The sequence below is a fragment of the Cyprinus carpio genome, chromosome B22, assembly GCF_018340385.1.
Source record: "Cyprinus carpio isolate SPL01 chromosome B22, ASM1834038v1, whole genome shotgun sequence".
Classification (NCBI taxonomy): domain Eukaryota; kingdom Metazoa; phylum Chordata; class Actinopteri; order Cypriniformes; family Cyprinidae; genus Cyprinus; species Cyprinus carpio.
Window position 1 is genome coordinate 8,483,921 of NC_056618.1, and position 17,279 is coordinate 8,501,199.

A 17,279-nucleotide genomic window follows, 5' to 3' on the forward strand; every position below is an offset into this window, starting at 1 on the left:
GCCATTTGTGTGAACGCATATTGCCTTTTATTCATTTAGTTAATGGTGTTTGAGGGTCAGTTTCATTCACTGGTGCTTTATGGAACATATGACTGACCAATATTGAGTAACCTTTCATTGATGCACAAACACAGATTTTTTATAGTAAGTGTCATAGTAAGCATAGGCCTATTTCCTGTACATGCCCCAGGCTTGCATTGTATTGTCAACTCTTTCATCAGACTCTTTGACGGCTTGTTGAACCGGCTCAGTGGTTTCTCGGATGTGCTATTCAGCTGTTTGTCTTTTCATCAACCTGGAACTAAACTTCCATTTAAAGTTTTTTGGAACCAGCTCGACTAGTTACTTTCTGAGAACAGACTCAAAAGAAGCATGTTTACAAGAATTGGCATTACTATTTGGCTCCTCTACTGTGAGATCTGTTCATAACTCAGCCTATTGTCAGCTATGTTACAGAGGGGAAGTCTCTATGTAGTGGTAGGAAGTAAAAATTGTAATTACAAAATGTGGCTTGAATGAGTTCTTTCTTAAAACTTTTGCATTTAGAAGAAGCCAGATTATGACAGGAATGGAAAAAATGACCCTCAACCACACGTCTTTCACACCTCAAGCATACACATACACATGAACTGACACAAACCACAAACTTCCAGTAACATTGCATGCTTGTGAAGAAGTAATGCGGAACAGGCCAAACCATGGTAAGATAATAGTAATATTTATTATTTATAATAAATGAGACATTAATGAACACACACCATATGAATTAGTTTTGGGGGTTTTAGAGTCAAATGTGGAAATGCTAAATTGGTTGTACAGCATGGATCATTGATAAAAGACTTTGCACCACAATGCGGCCTATTTTTTCAAAGAGACCATTTGTTTCTGAATATCACATTTGAAGCCCCTCAGAATGACACTGCTGTTTATTAGGATTTTTTGTGTGGTGTGTGGTGATTCTTTTCTCCAGCCTCAAAATTCAACCTATCTAAATGTCTCTGGAGGTTCCTATAGCAAAGACAATCCTACTGCTGGATCTCATAATTAGAAAAGGTTAAAGATGATCTTCTAATGCTGATGCATATGCCACTGGATCCTCCTCCACATGCTCCTCATCGTTATGTTTCTATAAAAAAACATCACACAAGATGGAATATACACAAAAATGAATTCAGATTCAATGTGAAATTGTTTGTTGTTTTTTTGGCCTATAGGACACCAGGGTCACACCCCTACTCTTTACGAGAAGTACGATTAGTCAGGACCTTGGTTTAACATCTCATCCGAAGGACAGTGCAAGTGTCCTCATCACTTTAGTGGGGCATTAGGACCCACAAAACCACAGAATGAGTGCCTCCTCTTTTAGTCGCCCCTCTAACACCTCTTCCAGTAGTTATTTTTTTTCCAGGAGGTCTCCCATCCAGATACTGACCAGATTTAACCCCGCTAATAACCGGTGAATAACCGGTCTTAGTCTACAGAGTGATACGGCTCCTGACGTGTGAAGAATATTACACTAGTATTAGCTAAGTTTGGCATGATTATGTGGGTCCATAACCCTCTTAGAATAGATCCGTGACCTATTTTTGTGTCATGTGACTTCCTGACTGATTCACAAGAAAGATCTAGCCTGTTTACACAAGTAATGTGGTCAGTCTAATGACATCAGTTATTCAAGATGCCGAAGAAGCTCTAGCTGGATGTTTATTAGAGTAAATGTTAAAATGAAACATTTTGAGTTTGACTCTAACCCTAAGGTTGTGGGTTTGAGTCTCAGACCGGCAATACCATGACTGAGGTGCTCTTGATCAAGGCACTGAACCCCCAACTGCTCCCCAGGCGCCGAAGCATAAATGGCTACTCACTGCTCCAGGTGTGTGTGTGTGTGTGTGTGTGTGTGTGTGTGTGTGTGTTCACTGCTCTGTGTGTGTGCACTTTGGATGGGTCAAATGCAGAGCAAAACTTGGGTCACCATACTTGGTTGTATGTCACGTCACTTTGTCACAATTTAACTACAGAGAAACACTGCAATAAATAAATAATCTTACCAATTTTGGTGCATCTTGTTTGTGGAAAGTAGGTTCAGCATAAATTATCTCTTCATCACCAGTCTCATCTGTTTCAACAAAATTACCAGATGTATTAAACTACAACAAAACTCAGTCTTAACTGGATCTTTGTGTCACTAGTGCAGTCAGTTAAAGCATAAATGCAGTTTTCTGGTACGAGTGTAATCTACATAAATTGCGTAAACCTGCTCCTGGAGGGCCACTGTCCAACCCCCAAATAAACACCTCAACCAGTTAATCGAGGTCTTACTAGAAATAATAGAAACTTCCAGGCAGGTTTGTTGAGGCAAGTTGGAGCTAAACTCTGCAGGACACCAGCCCTCCAGGACCAGATTTGAAGACCCCAGCCTAAGCCAATGATTACATCCTAACTTTTCTTCCCATATTAAAGGGCATTAATTCCAAACATTATGATATTTGTTAACAGTTTGAAAGCAGTAGCTAACACTTGCCTTCTTCATCTGTTTTTTCTTTGTTTCCTGCAGATCCAGAGGATCCTAACTGCTACAATCAACAGAGATCCAGCAGCAGCAGCAGAAATCAACACTATCAGAGATACTGAGGCTGGAGGACATGAAGAAGAATAAAAGATATGCATTAATGTTAAGTGAATGTGGAAATAATTACTAATATCAGTGCTCCTGTACGTTTACATGTGTAACAGAGTTGACTGATGTCCAGATGTGTAGTCTGGTTGCTGCAGAGTTGATTGATGTTGAGATGTGTGGTCTGGTTGCTGATGTGATTGTTGATCACACAGCTGTAGCTGTTTTTATCCTGATATTCCACCTCCAGAGGTAGAGAGAGACTGATGCTGAGATCAGACACACTGATGCTGGACAATAAACTGTTTCCTTTGTACCAGGAGAGAGTCACATGACCCACATTCACCACTGAACACACCAATGAACAATTCTGCTGTGATGATGATGATGATGAAGAACACTGTGAAGAGTTACTGCTGATGACAGGAACAGGCAGACGAGCTGAAAACATGAGAATAAAGAGAAATATGGTTAAATATAAGCAACAATCACATTTTTGACTTGTTGAGTTTGTTGAGTGGGTGTTGAGTCTGATAATAATCCAGAAGTGGTTTTTATGATCTGAAAAAATATATAAACTATTTAAAATTTTAATATGTAAATAATTTATATATAAAGGACAGGACTTATGATCTCTACCCACCATAGACACAAACACTGAATGTTTTTGATGACAGTTTAACTGCAGTCATCTCTACTTCATAGAGTCCAGCGTGTTCAGATGTGATGTTTGTGATGGTCAGAGATCCAGTCTGATTGTCCAGCTTCAGTCTGTCTCTGAATCTCCCATCAGGACCATCAAATGTACTGAAGATTCCAGCAGGTCTACTGATTTCAGCTATTGGAGACTTTTCAGCTCCAAATTTCCACAGAATGTCATCATCTTCATGTATTTCAGTAACATTTGTGTGTAGAAGAATACAATCTCCCTCCATCACAGATACAGACTCACCAAACACACCTGAAGAGCATTAGATTAAACATGTTCACTGAACCTACATAATAAACATGAATCATAATAAAGACCTGACTGGTCGAAATATTGATCTGTTTGGGGGGGAAATTTTGGCGCTGAATTTTTGGAGCTGATTTTTTTTTTTTTTGTCCTGCACCTAGTTTCAGGTTGTTTGGATGTGCACACCTTTTTGCACCCTTTTCACTGAATCTTATTCACTTAATGTACTTTTTTAGCAATATATTTCCATAATTCTTGTTGTTCATAAAAAAAAGAGAAAAAAAAAATGCACCGATTATTCATTGCTGGGGATGCAGCATTTCCATTTAGATGTCCATTGGCAGTATCTGAAATTAAAATAAAATAAAATGGCCTGGGATTTGAAAGCAGCTCAATGGAATAGCCTCCATTTACATTTTCATTATTTTCCACTACCTTTCCCCCAACATGTATTACTTTTCAATTACTTTTCAAAGAGTGAAAATCACAATTAAAAAAATTCCCAATAATTGCAGGTTTCCCATGACTGTGGAGACCCTGTGAATACAAATAGAAATCACAAACCTGAATTATTGCTGTATTAAGCAATAAAAATGCCTTTTTAACTTACCAATCTGACGCCACCAGCACAAACAAAACAAAACAAAGATGTGAAACATCCTCTAATAGTTCAGTAAAGAGTCTGATCTAATAGACTATCCCCCAACACAAGCTGTTAACCTGGGGTGTGATCCTCCCACAACACAGTATGAAGACCCTCCTCTGATGCTTTTGTCTAACATATAGTGTATATTTGAACTGAACTCAACATTGGAAAATATTCGTCATTTAAAAATTAGACCACCAGGCATCTCAGGTTTTGAGTGTGACATTAGCAGTTCAAACTGAGTCAAACTGAAACGTGTGGTTGGTTTGCTTTAACAAGTAGTTTGACCTGTTGAGTGCATAGTTGTTGTGTTGGGAACTGGGCACAGGTCTGTGGTTGAGCTGAAAGGCTTCTTCCTGTTCTACTATATATACATATATACATACATCTACAGAGTCTGAATGATTTACGTGAAAAGTGGACTCTTTACCTTAAATTACCAGCATTTGGCAACTAAAAATAACCATGTGGAGGCTGTAATGCATGTCTTGAAAGACAAAACACAATAGCAAAAAACAGGACAAAAGCATTAAGCCTCCTTCAATTACTTTCATCGCCTGACCAAAGATGAGGCATGTGTGACAAATGTTCATTTTAACATCATGTTCAGTGTTCCATAAGATAAAGGCATTCATTTTACAGATGAAGGCATTTTGTTTTCTTTTGTTTGTTTGTAAGTTAATCACATAATGCTAAACTGCAAACCACTGGAAGACCACAAAGTGTTGACATTACCTGTTCTGCACTAATATAGGGATATACATTTTTTTTAATATAAATTATTTAATATAAAGGCTTTTAATATAAACTATGTTTTTGTAGTATTATTATTTTTTTTGTTTTTATTTTTTTTTTTTATAGTATTTTCATGCTGGTTGTGGGGGTTGGAAATAGTACGTATCCATGAAAGTGTGCTATCATTTCATTTTCCCATCATTTCATGATGTCTATGCTCTTTTGTCTTATTTAAATATTAAATGACATTACTAATACTAATCAATGCTGGATGCACAAGAAGACTGATTAAGGTCTAGCAGCGATGAGATCTACCGTGACGTGACATTTCTTTTTAAATCACGTGGTTTATGTATAACTACAGTATTCTGGGAAAAGCCCCGATCACAAATTCTTTCACTTTCAATATCATACACGACGTTACAGAATAAAAAATAAATAATAGTTATAAAAAAAAAAAAAAAAAAAACACAAATCTTAAAAACACGAAAGCTTTCCTATGACTGTCCCAGGAGACGATTAAATGCTCCGAGAGTGTTGAAATAATTGCCATTTGGGGGTTAGTAAACAACAACAACAACAACAACAATAATAATAATAATAATAATAATAATAATCATAATAATAATAATAATAATAATAATAATGCTGAAAGCTCCGTCGGATGAAGCAGCCATTACACACTCCCTAAATATATCTGATAAATACATGTATCTATTAAAGTGTGTCTCTAAATGCTAGCATGAAATAATATAATTTAATATGATGTAATAGATGAATAATGTAGCCTACGGATATGTGACTAACAGAGTTGCACATGGCAAGTAACTACTTCCCTGAAATAGTTTGTATTCTTCAAATGTTGAGGAAGTCCGAACATTCCCAAGCTTATCGCACACGTGACAAGCGAGGTATGGGTTGTTTTAGATCACGTGATATGGGATATTAACTATGCACGGTCTGATATGGAGCATCACTAAAGAGTTTGTTGCGTGATCGATACTTCGTTTATTTCAGGAAAAAAGGTGGCACAAATGAAGTTTCTCTTTATTTTGCTGTCAACGTGTGGTTTACTACACCGTGGTAAGACTACAAACTTTCATTTTCACTTTACTAATCGGTTAATAATAGATGCAAAAATATTTATTGTAGCTGCTTTATGTTGATAAGGAATTGAAGTTCATTGTTTTAAATGAAGACACGTTGTTACACGCTAATAAGGTACAGAGACAGAAACCGAAATATATGGCAAAAATATATTGAAATGATCAGGTCAGTTGAAAGAAAAAAAAAAGAAGAAAAAAAAAGAATCGTTTTCTAAAAGTAACATTTGAGATGATGCTGTTGTGTCATACACTGCACACAAGATGTAACTACCTTCCATACAATGTGACTTTGTATTTGTAGATTAATTTACTGTTTTTTTCATGTCATATTGTGTTTTGAATGAATAAAGTTGTATTTCTTTACTAATGATATGTATGATTGACAGGGAAATAAGTATATATATATATATATATATAACTCAATTGTAACAATATGTGGAAATTTTGTTGAATACTGAAACAGCACCAATATCCTAGAAATGATCAAAACAAAAGATTGTTTCTTCTTCAGGTGTTTTTGGTGTTGAAGAAATTACAATGTCTGTGACAGAAGAAGATTTTGTCACTCTGCACACTGGTGTTAAAACAAACCATCAAGACCGAATTAGATGGTACTATAATGACATTCGCATCGCTCAAATCACTGGAAATCTCATTAAGACCTGTAAAGACGTTCAGTGTGATGAGAAATTCAAAGACAGACTGGAGCTGGACAATCAGACTGGATCTCTGACCATCACAAGCATAATGACCGCCGATGCTGGACATTATAAACTGAAGATTTTAGGCAACCCCAGCAGTGAAAAGATCTTCAATGTTACTGTTCATGGTGAGGCATTTAACAAATATTTAAAAGCAAACCATATTTGTTTAAATCACAACTTTAATGTGTTCATTGTAAATATGCCAGATGCTATAGAATGCAGTAGTTTATTATCCCATCTGGTTAAAAAAAAGATGCCTAACAATTAGTACTAACCCTCCTTTAATAAACACACACCAGATACTATAAAAATAATACTACACCTTGAACTTTAAAGCGATAGTTCACCCAAAAATGAAAATTCTATCATTAATTACTCACCCACATGTCGTTCCAAACCCGTAAGACCTCCATTCATCTTGGGAACACAAATTAAGATATTTTTGATGGAATCTGAGAGCTCTCTGAACCTCCCATAGACAGCAATGTAATTATCACGATCAAGGTCCAGAAACATAGCAAGGATATCGGAAGCTCAGTAATTCTCGTAGCTTCGTAGAATTAAGGTTGAACCCCTGATGTCACCTGGATTACTTTATGTTTCTGGATCTTGATCGTGGTAGTACCTTTGCTGTCTATGGGAGGGTCAGAGAGCTCTCAGAATTAATCAAAAAATCAAATCTGAAGGTACATATTTATCGAGCTAGACTTTCGAATAATATAACCTATCGCTTTAAATAAATAAAAATTGTATTCTAATATTAATAGAGCAAATATGAATCCTCAGATATAAACTCCTCTTCCCAAATGTTTTTTGAGATATTAATTCCAATGTCATCCTCCCATGCTAATTTTAGGTGATCTGAAGATGTCAATTCTTAGGCCAACACAAGTAAAAGTAGTCAAAAGCGGTGAATTTACCATCTACATAAAAACCCTTCACTGTGGTCAGTCCTTTGTGTCTCTACAATGAAAATACCTTAACAGACTGGCCTGGCAGAAAATTATGATCGTCACAAATAGGCAAGTATACTTGATAACAGGTAATATTCATAGAAGTTTGATATAATGAATATAATGAATATAGGGGAACATTCTCTCTTCCCCTTCACTTACAGTACATCCACAAATTTGAGATTCAACCTGCGAGATTGTCCCTCTAAGTTGTTCACTTTAGAGAGATTTATTCACCACACATCTTTTTAACCCCTCTGAGGTGTGAATCCGCTCTATTCAAAGTACTGTCTACTTCGGTTGCCGTGTTTTTGCCAAGTAAGACATGTTCCTGGATCAACATTATTGTCCAAAAATATAGACTTAACCAAATCCCTACATCTAAATTTAAACCTACCCATAATTAATCCTAAAATCAGTGTTAAATGATAGCGGATTAACAAGGGTGAAGAAGCACCTAACCCTGATTGTAAGCCTAAAACAGTTATTTCCTGAAAAGTTATCCCTCACTTCTGATTGGTTGATAGGAATTTTGTTCATGTTGTACTTGGTGAAATCATGTTCACCGTCTACTTCGACCATTTTTTCATTTGAGGCCGATCTGTTTTAACTGCATTTAGCCAATAAAAAATCCAATGCATATACATGTCATATTGTCCTCTGTAAGCTTTTTCAAATCATCACCTTGATTTCCAGTTTTAAGTATAATGTTGTTTCGAATTTAACAGTGGAACTGGATCAAATACAGGTTAATCCTCATTGATAGCTGCAGTATCTCTTGAAGACTTTTTCAGTGTCATATTGTGGGCTTAGTAAAATTAGGTAAATAGCCTTGTACCTACATAAAGGAGGGAAGGAAGGCCAGGCCCCTGAGGAGGAAGTAAGACTGGGGAACAAGGTGGAGCAAGCAGAGTGGGACACCATAGTGGAGCCGACAGAGCTGGGGGCCAGAGTGGAGCCTGTAACCAGGATGAAACTGGTAGTTCAGGGAGCTTGGGTGAAGCTGGTAGGGCAGGGGGCAATGGCGGAGTAGATGGATCAGAAGACCACAAAGGTGGAGCAGGCAATACTGGAGAGCCCCAGGGCAGATATCCTCCAGATGGATATGTAAACCAACAAGTTGGAGCAGAAGGCAACTAAGGTGAAGCTAATTGTGCAGGAGACCACCAAGGTGGAGCAGAAGGGGCAGGGGATCACCAAGACAGAGCAGGTGAATCCATAGACCACTAAGGCGGAGCAGAAAAGGTGGAGGTGATGGTGCTGCAGACCATGGTTGACCTGGCAGGGCTGAAGACTACAATGGTGCTAACAGAGCCAGAGACCTCAGCAGAGCTGGACACAGAGATCTGTAGAAGAAGAAGTTTACAGAATTGAGCTCTGTATTGAGCTCAATTACAGAATTGAGCTCCTGTAGCTCAAGTGGTAGAGCATTGCGTTACGAAGCACAAGGTTGGGGGTTCAATTACCCGGGAACACATGATAGGTAAAAACTGATAGCCTGAATGGACTGTAAGTCGCTTTGGATAAAATCTTCTGCTAAATGCATAAATTTAATTTAATTTAATTTAATTTAAAAAATAATAAAATTAAAAATGCAAAAACAATGAGGAAGTCTATGCTAGGTACTGTAGTTACATTTTCAAAGTTATGCTAACAATATTCATAAGAGCACTAGATAAAGTCATCATCTATATAGCAATGGTTAATAAAAACTATAACAGTAATAATTATTGTTGCATTAATATAAACAACTGATGAAATTATACACCTCTAATGTGATATAATTTAACAACGGTCATTCCTCCAAAACTGAGAAAGTATGTTTCACAGTCGTCTACATTTCTGTCTCTTTTAAAGTGTTTAGTGTAATTGTATGTGGGCTTATTATAGCACAATTCTTAACCCAGCCCCAGGCCTCTCTAATTTTCAAACCCTGGCTATGGCCATGGAGACAGCTAACAAATCTGAGCCCACTGCAAATTTCTGAGGAAGGATCCAGGAAGTCAACAGACCATTTTTATGAGAACAGAAAAGGGGTGTAGAATGAAGGTAAACTATTAATAAAAAAAAAAATAAAAAAAAAAAAACAAAAAATACACCAAAGCATGATCATGATACAGTGCACCCCATGAACAAAATCAAGCCTTCGAAAAAAGCAGATAGACCACTCCAGACAGAAAAGACTGAACACACAGGAAACCTTCAGCCACCATTAGATACCTTCGCTGGCCCAACTGGGTGGACCTTACACCAAATAGACAGGGAGTTCAGAGATAGCCTACTTGGCTGTGACAGGATAGGTGGAGAGTGGCTATGTCAAAGCAGACTGGGAATTCTGGGATGGTCTCTGTGTCAGAGGAGGCAGAGAATTCAGGAACATCATCTATGGCTGTTTTAGAGCAGAGAGAAACTTCAGGAGTGAACACTGCTGCCTCGGAGGAGCTATGGCAGACACCGCCACAACCGGAAGAAACTGTGGACAGTGGAATGACCTCTGGCACCAGATTCAGGTATTCAGGTGCATATCAATAAATTAGAATGTCATGGAAAAGTTCGTTTATTTCAGTAATTCAACTCAAATTGTGAAACTCATGTATTAAATAAATTCCATGCACACAGAATAAAGTAGTTTAAGTGTTTGGTTCTTTTAATTGTCATGATTTTGGCTCACATTTAACAAAAACCCATCAATTCACAACAAATTAGAATACGGTGACATGCAGATCAGCTAATCAACTCAAAACCCCTGCAAAGGTTTCCAGAGCCTTGAAAATAGTCTCTCAGTTTGGTTCACTAAGCTACACAATCATGGGGAAGACTGCTGATCTGACACTTGTCCACAAGACAATCATTGACACCTTTCACAAGGAGGGTAAGCCACAAACATTCATTGCCAAAGAAGCTGGCTGTTCACAGAGTGCTGTATCCAAGCATGTTAACAGAAAGTTGAGTGGAAGCAAAAAGTGTGGAATAAAAAGACGCACAACCAACTGAGAGAACCGCAGCCTTATGAGGATTGTCAAGCAAAATCGATTTAAGAATTTGAGTGAACTTCACAAGGAATGGACTGAGGCTAGGGTCAAGGCATCAAGAGCCACCACACACAGACGTGTCAAGTGTAGTCCAAACCCCTTCTAAAAATAATAATAAATTTACAAACCAACATCCTACAAAATTCATCTTTTCAGATGAGAGCAAGTTTTGTATTTCATTAGAAACCAAGGTCCTAGAGTCTGGAGGAAGGGTGGAGAAGCTCATAGCCCAAGTTACTTGAATTCCAATGTTAAGTTTCCACAGTCTGTGATGATTTGGGGAGCAATATCATCTGCTGCACCCGTTTACCAAGAAATTTTGGAGCACTTCATGCTTCCTTGTGCTGACAAGCTTTTTGAAGATGCTGATTTCATTTTCAAGCAGGATTTGGCACCTGCCCACACTGCCAAAAGCACCAAAAGTTGGTTAAATGTCCATGGTGTTGGTGTGCTTGATTGGCCAGTAAACGCAACACACCTGAACCCCACAGAGAATCTATGTGGTATTGTCAAGAGGAAAATGAGAAACAAGAGACCAAAAAAATGCAGATGAGCTGAAGGCCACTGTCAAAGAAACCTGGGCTTCCATACCACCTCAACAGTGCCACAAACTGATCACCTCCATGCCATGCTGAATTTAGCCAGTAATTAAAGCAAAAGGAGCCCCTACCAAGTATTGAGTACATGTACAGTAAATGAGCATACTTTCCAGAGGGCCAACAATATAATAAAAATGTTTCTTTTTATTGGTCTTATGAAGTATTCTAATTTGTTGAGATTTGTTGTGAATTGGTGGGTTTTTGTTAAATGTGAACAAAAGCATCACAATTAAAAGAACCAATTTGAGTTGAATTACTGAAATAAATGAACTTTTCCAAGACATTCTAATTTATTGAGATGCACCTGTACCTGTCTTGGGACCACCTGACTTAGAAGCACTAGATCCGCAGGGCTTGAGAAGGCTGAGCTTATTTTCACTGCTACATGAAACGACATCATCATTTTGGGGTCCACCACCTTGGTTGCTAGTCCCACACACCTCAAGGCAGCCTTTGTGGAATCTATGATGGTGGCCATGAGGAGATCCTCCTAAACAAGGATTACAAAATACAAACATGCTAGAATTCCAGAACAAGGCTGAACTACAATACGTGCAACAGTGAAATCCTGTAGCGTAACACAAGGAACAAAGGAATATGCTTTAACATGTCCTTAAACACAAAAAGGCCGAAATGACACAGAAGTTGTAACAGAGAGGAACTCAGAAAAAGCAGCTGCCATCATTTATTTTGCAGTTACTTTTGTTTCTGCTGAATTTCTCAAGATCCAGGAAATTAATACATGCATTTGTCATTACAGCAGTTTGTTGTTGTTGTTGAGTTTTCCCTCAGAAGGATCCTCCAGTCAACTGCCGATTTGTATTTCTGGTGTTTTTGCTACAGATCAAAAGAAGATAGTGCCAGTGAAGGAAAGAGAAACAGTCACTTTATGTACTGGTGTAGTAAATCAAGATGATGTGATGATATGGCGTTTTAATGATACTTTCATCGCTGAAATCAATGGATATCTAAATAAAACCTGTACAGATGTACAGAGTAAAGATAGTGATGAGGGATTCAGAGACAGACTGACATTGGACAATCAAACTGGATCTCTGACTATCACAAACATCAGAAACACAGACTCTGGACTTTAAAAAAAAAAAATCAACATCACCATCTTCAGTATTATAAGGAGCTTCAATGTTATTGTCAATGGTGAGTATGAGTTAGTCATTCAATGGCTCAGAAGTTATTTCTACTGCTCTTTTCAGACCAGTGTCTCAGATTTCTAATTATATTGTCACTGGCTATGATTTCAAGCAATATATTTTTATGTTGGATGTTGCTTACAATTTGACTGCATGGTATCATGAATTACTAAATGTACATGTATAACTCATTCTCACAGTTATTGTCAAAACCTCACGTAGGTAATGTTAACCCTGCTCACATTTAAATCGGTGGAATATGAAACAGTACTTTACAGAAGAGAACATTTTATAAGCAGATGAGGTTCGAAAGCACATGTACATGATCAGTGGATCTGAGATGCCGTTACAATGCAGAACTGGTCTAGAAAGTTAAAATCTTCAGATCAAAAGTTCTGTAGTAAATATGCATTTCCTTACCATGGTCATTTTCCATTTTCAACTAAAAGAAATTAGTTATTCAGTTGTGATTGTAATTTATTTTTAAGTCATCATGTATGAAGTATGAAGTTCTACATCATCATTCACATTTACTCTTTATTAGATTTGCTGATGATTTATACTGTTTGTTATTGATCAGATTAATGACTGACTCCTTCTATTCACTACAGATTCACATTTACAAACTCCAGCAATGGGTCTAATTGTACATAATAAGATAGCAGTTGCTGGTGCAGTCATACTGATGCTGATCGTGACTGTTGCTTTTGCTGTGAAACGCTGTAAGTTCTGTTTGTTTCTGTGATTACAAACCAGCGAAGCAAATTCAGCTTCAAAACATAAGATTAGGACAGACAGAATATTAGTTAAAAAAGTGATTTTCTTTGAAATAACTGTTTGTTACTATGTTATGTGTTGTTTTCATTCCTTTAACCGGTTCAGAACCCTGCTGTTATGCAACATTATTTATTGCCAATTGGTCATTACTATACAGCCGATGATTATTTTTTGTGTGTGTTTTTCAGGTTCCACTGTCAGAAGAAGAAGTGATTTAGAGAATATAAACATGAATTTGCTGTGAGGATATCAGCAACTTCAGTATGAAAGTACAGCATATATTTTGAGATGTTTGATATCATCTCAAGTGCTCACGCTGCTTTATAGCTCAACCTTGATCATTATTTTAACCTCTAACCTCATGAACACAAATGTAGCTTGCACAGAATATTTCAAATAGTGCAGTTGGTTTATTATTAAACCACAGAGGTATTTATTTTTTCTTTTTTTTATTAAAGACAATTACTAGTCTAACTTTTGATAAAAAAAAAAAAAAAAAAAAAACCTGTGTGACTTTACTAGACCATGTTAAGTGGTTAACAGTAATGACAGATTGGGTCAACAACTTTCAGCCCAAAAATTCACCAAAACCTGTATTGTATTGTATTGCATGGCAATCAAGATTTATAAGAACCATTTTATCTCTTTAAAATACAACAATGATGACAAAATAAAATGTAAACATTCATTTTCTGGATTTATCTTCTTATGTTCATTGTAAACATAAATTTAAGGTTAGAGAGAATAGGTAGATTTAAGGACTTAAGTCTATCATGATACCCATTTTTGTTATGTCAGTCATTTGTAGCATGGATTTTGCCTGATTACAGGATATACAGTAAATCAATTTGATCTTTCATACTGACAAAAAAAAAAAAAAAAAAAAAAAAATGTGAAACTAATATTTTTAATAAGCTATTCAAATGTTGTAAATGGTATGTGAATATGAAGATGTTTTATTTTGTGGTAAAAGACTAAATTTGCATGCCTTTCCATGAGCAGAATTTGTAGTGTTTTTTTTTTTTTTTTTTTTTTTTTTTACTTTGCATCATCCTATATAAACATCCCCTTTTTTAAAAAACAAACAAACAAAAAAAAAATGAAACAAGCAAAAGTTAATTTTAAAGAAATTTGTATGTTCATGTGATAAATGCCAATAAAAACTCATATGTGATTCACTCATCACATATGATTTTTTTTTATTCCTAAAGTTCAGACACTAGATGTCAATCTTTGTAGTGCACGCCTTATGAAATATCAGGAAATTTATATAAGCATATGTGACCCTGGACCACAAAACCAGTCGTAAGTATATATATATTTTTTTTTTTTGAAAAATGTAAAATACAAAGAAATCAAATATTAAGAAAATCACCATTGAAGTTGTCCAAATAAATTCTTAGCAATGCATATTACTAATCAAAAATTATACAAATATAGTGATGAGAGATTAAGAGACAGACAGACTATATATATAATGACATATGTAATATATATATATGTATACATATATATATTTATATTTATATACAGTTTGAAATTTACAAAATATCTTCATGGAACATGATCTTTACTTAATATGCTAATGATTTTTGGCATAAAATAAAAATCAATAATTTTGACAATGTTTTTTTTTTGTTTTAAAATTTTTCTATTGCCAAAAACTACAAATATGACCCTGCAACTTAAGACTGGTTTTGTGGTCCAGGGTCACATTTATGTTCTTGTGGTTCTCATTAAGACTTTAAAAGACTAAATCTTCATGTGTGGTAAAACGGGTTGAGGATGAACACATCATTGAAACAAGTACAGTGACAAAAAGCCATAAACTCCTTTCAGTTTGCATTTTACAGAAGAACATAATTTTACTTGTGCATTTAAATAAATAAATGCTTTATTTCCACAGAATCAGCATTTTGTTAATCTACGGTAAAACTGAGGCTCTTATTTTTGCTCTCATTGTGTGCATTCATGGCAGGCATTTATACAATGTCTCTTTCAGTGACTTAAAGTTAAGGACTATAAACACATAAGTGCAATTAATACAAAGTTTCAGTCATCCAAGATTGCAGAAAACCATACTTAAGTAAAAGTACAGATACCATAGTGGAAAAAACTCCACTTCAAGTTATAAGTCACAATTCCAAAACAACTTGAGTAAAAGCATCAGAGTATCTGATTACTCAATCTGAAGTATTTTACTTATACTAAATATAGGCTCAAAGATGCACTAGTCAAAGAGACATGCCAGTGAAAAACTGTAATGGTGTGGAGAAGCTGGGGAAAACGGGCAGAGGCAAGGATCTATGTGCAGATATTTCATGGAAAAGCTAGAACAAATAATAAGCCAAAAAACACAGGGAACAAAGATGAGCAAACAGACAACCATTACATTCAACAACTCACTAAGAACTAAAGAAACACTAGGACTGTATATATACAGGAGGCTAACAAGCTGAACAAGATAAGATACAAACTGACTACAAACACCACAGGAGACAGGAAGTGACAAAAAAGTCCAAGACAAGGCACAGGAAAGGCAACAAAAACAAGAAACAGCTGATCCTTCAAAAAGATCTCTTCAGTATAATGGATAATGGAAATTATGTTTAGTAAAATTAAAAAGTCAAAGACTTCTTTGCAGTAATGACATAATTAATTAATGACAATTTTCATTTTTGGTTGAACTGTCCCTTTAACATGAAAAACGTATAACGTGAGTTTATCTGTGCTACTGTTTAAACTGCTATAACTTCTGTATGATGGTTTAGCTGTTAAACTAAAAACTACTATTCCTTCTACTTCATCAACAAAATTGTGCTTTTGTTATTGTTCAAACAGACATCATGCAGGATGCAGCACAGTTATAAAGTGCAGATACTATGCCAGATCCACACTAACAATGATAGTCAAAACAGTCTTGTTGCTATAGCAAACCTTACAAGGCCCAACTGCAATTCTGGCTCAAGGTTTTTACTTTATGACTTTCCAAGTATTCCCACAATCGCCCAGCACAACCAACATCTACAACAACAATCAAAATCTTTTTACTTTATGACTTTCCAAGTTTTTGCATAAGTGGCTGGGATTCCCCCCATCGCTCAGCACAATCAACCTGTACAGCAAGCCTTCCAAGCGTCCCCTGCCAGTCTCATCAGTGGTCGAGGAGTTTAAAGCCTCCAAGGCAAGGGCAGTCAGTACACTCTTCTCGTCTGAAGACGGGAAAATAAGAAACGCAAGCAAGACCATCAAATGCGGTAGAAAGTGGAAGCCCCAGCGAGTCGTGATGGAAGCAGAATCCCACTGGAAATGGGTGTGGGTGTAAAGAAGAAAAAACCCTTAAATGCTTCCTGAGCTGTTTTAATTATACAGATTCACATCTTATGCCAGATGGTGAAGCTAATCTTGGAAAGGTAAATTGTTAGTACACTAGATGGCGCAGTATATAATTTTATATTGATGAAGTAAACTACTCAGTTCACTTTAATCCAAACTCTTAATTTAGCTCTCAGTATGATTAATTTTTCTCCTATACATAACCATACAACAAGATTAATAAATTAACTTTCATTCCAAAAGGATGTTGAAGGATGCAGACTGTTTGTTGGGGCAGACTGACTTCATGTTTCTGTTTCTTAATAAGGTGCACAGTAATTTAGCTTTTTGTAAAATAAAATAATAAAACAATAATTTTAACAAGGTGTTTTTAGGTGTCACCCATTGAGCATGTTTGGGATGCTCTGGATTATACGACAGCGTGCTCCAGTTCCTGCCAATATCCAGCAACCTCGCACAGCCATTGAAGAGGAGTAGACCAACATTCCACAATCAACAACCTGATCAACTCTATGTAAAGGAGATGTGTTGCACTGCGTGAGGCAAATGGTGGTCACACCAGATACTGACTGGTTTTCGGACCCCCCAACACAGTAAAACTGCACATTTTAGAGTGGCCTTTTATTGTGGCCAGCCTAAGGCACACCTGTGCAATAATCATGCTGTCTAAT

The 17,279-nt window shown here is 36.4% G+C and overlaps 1 long non-coding RNA gene across 1 annotated transcript; it reads right to left on the reverse strand.

Annotated features, from left to right (window-relative positions):
• Positions 1-702: 702 nt before the first annotated feature.
• On the reverse strand, positions 703-2,118 carry LOC122141603. The gene is made up of 2 exons (XR_006157975.1): positions 2,049-2,118; positions 703-1,126 (listed from the first exon to the last, which is right to left on the reverse strand). It is a non-coding gene; the product is annotated as an uncharacterized LOC122141603 (long non-coding RNA).
• Between the last annotated feature and the right edge of the window lie 15,161 nt (positions 2,119-17,279).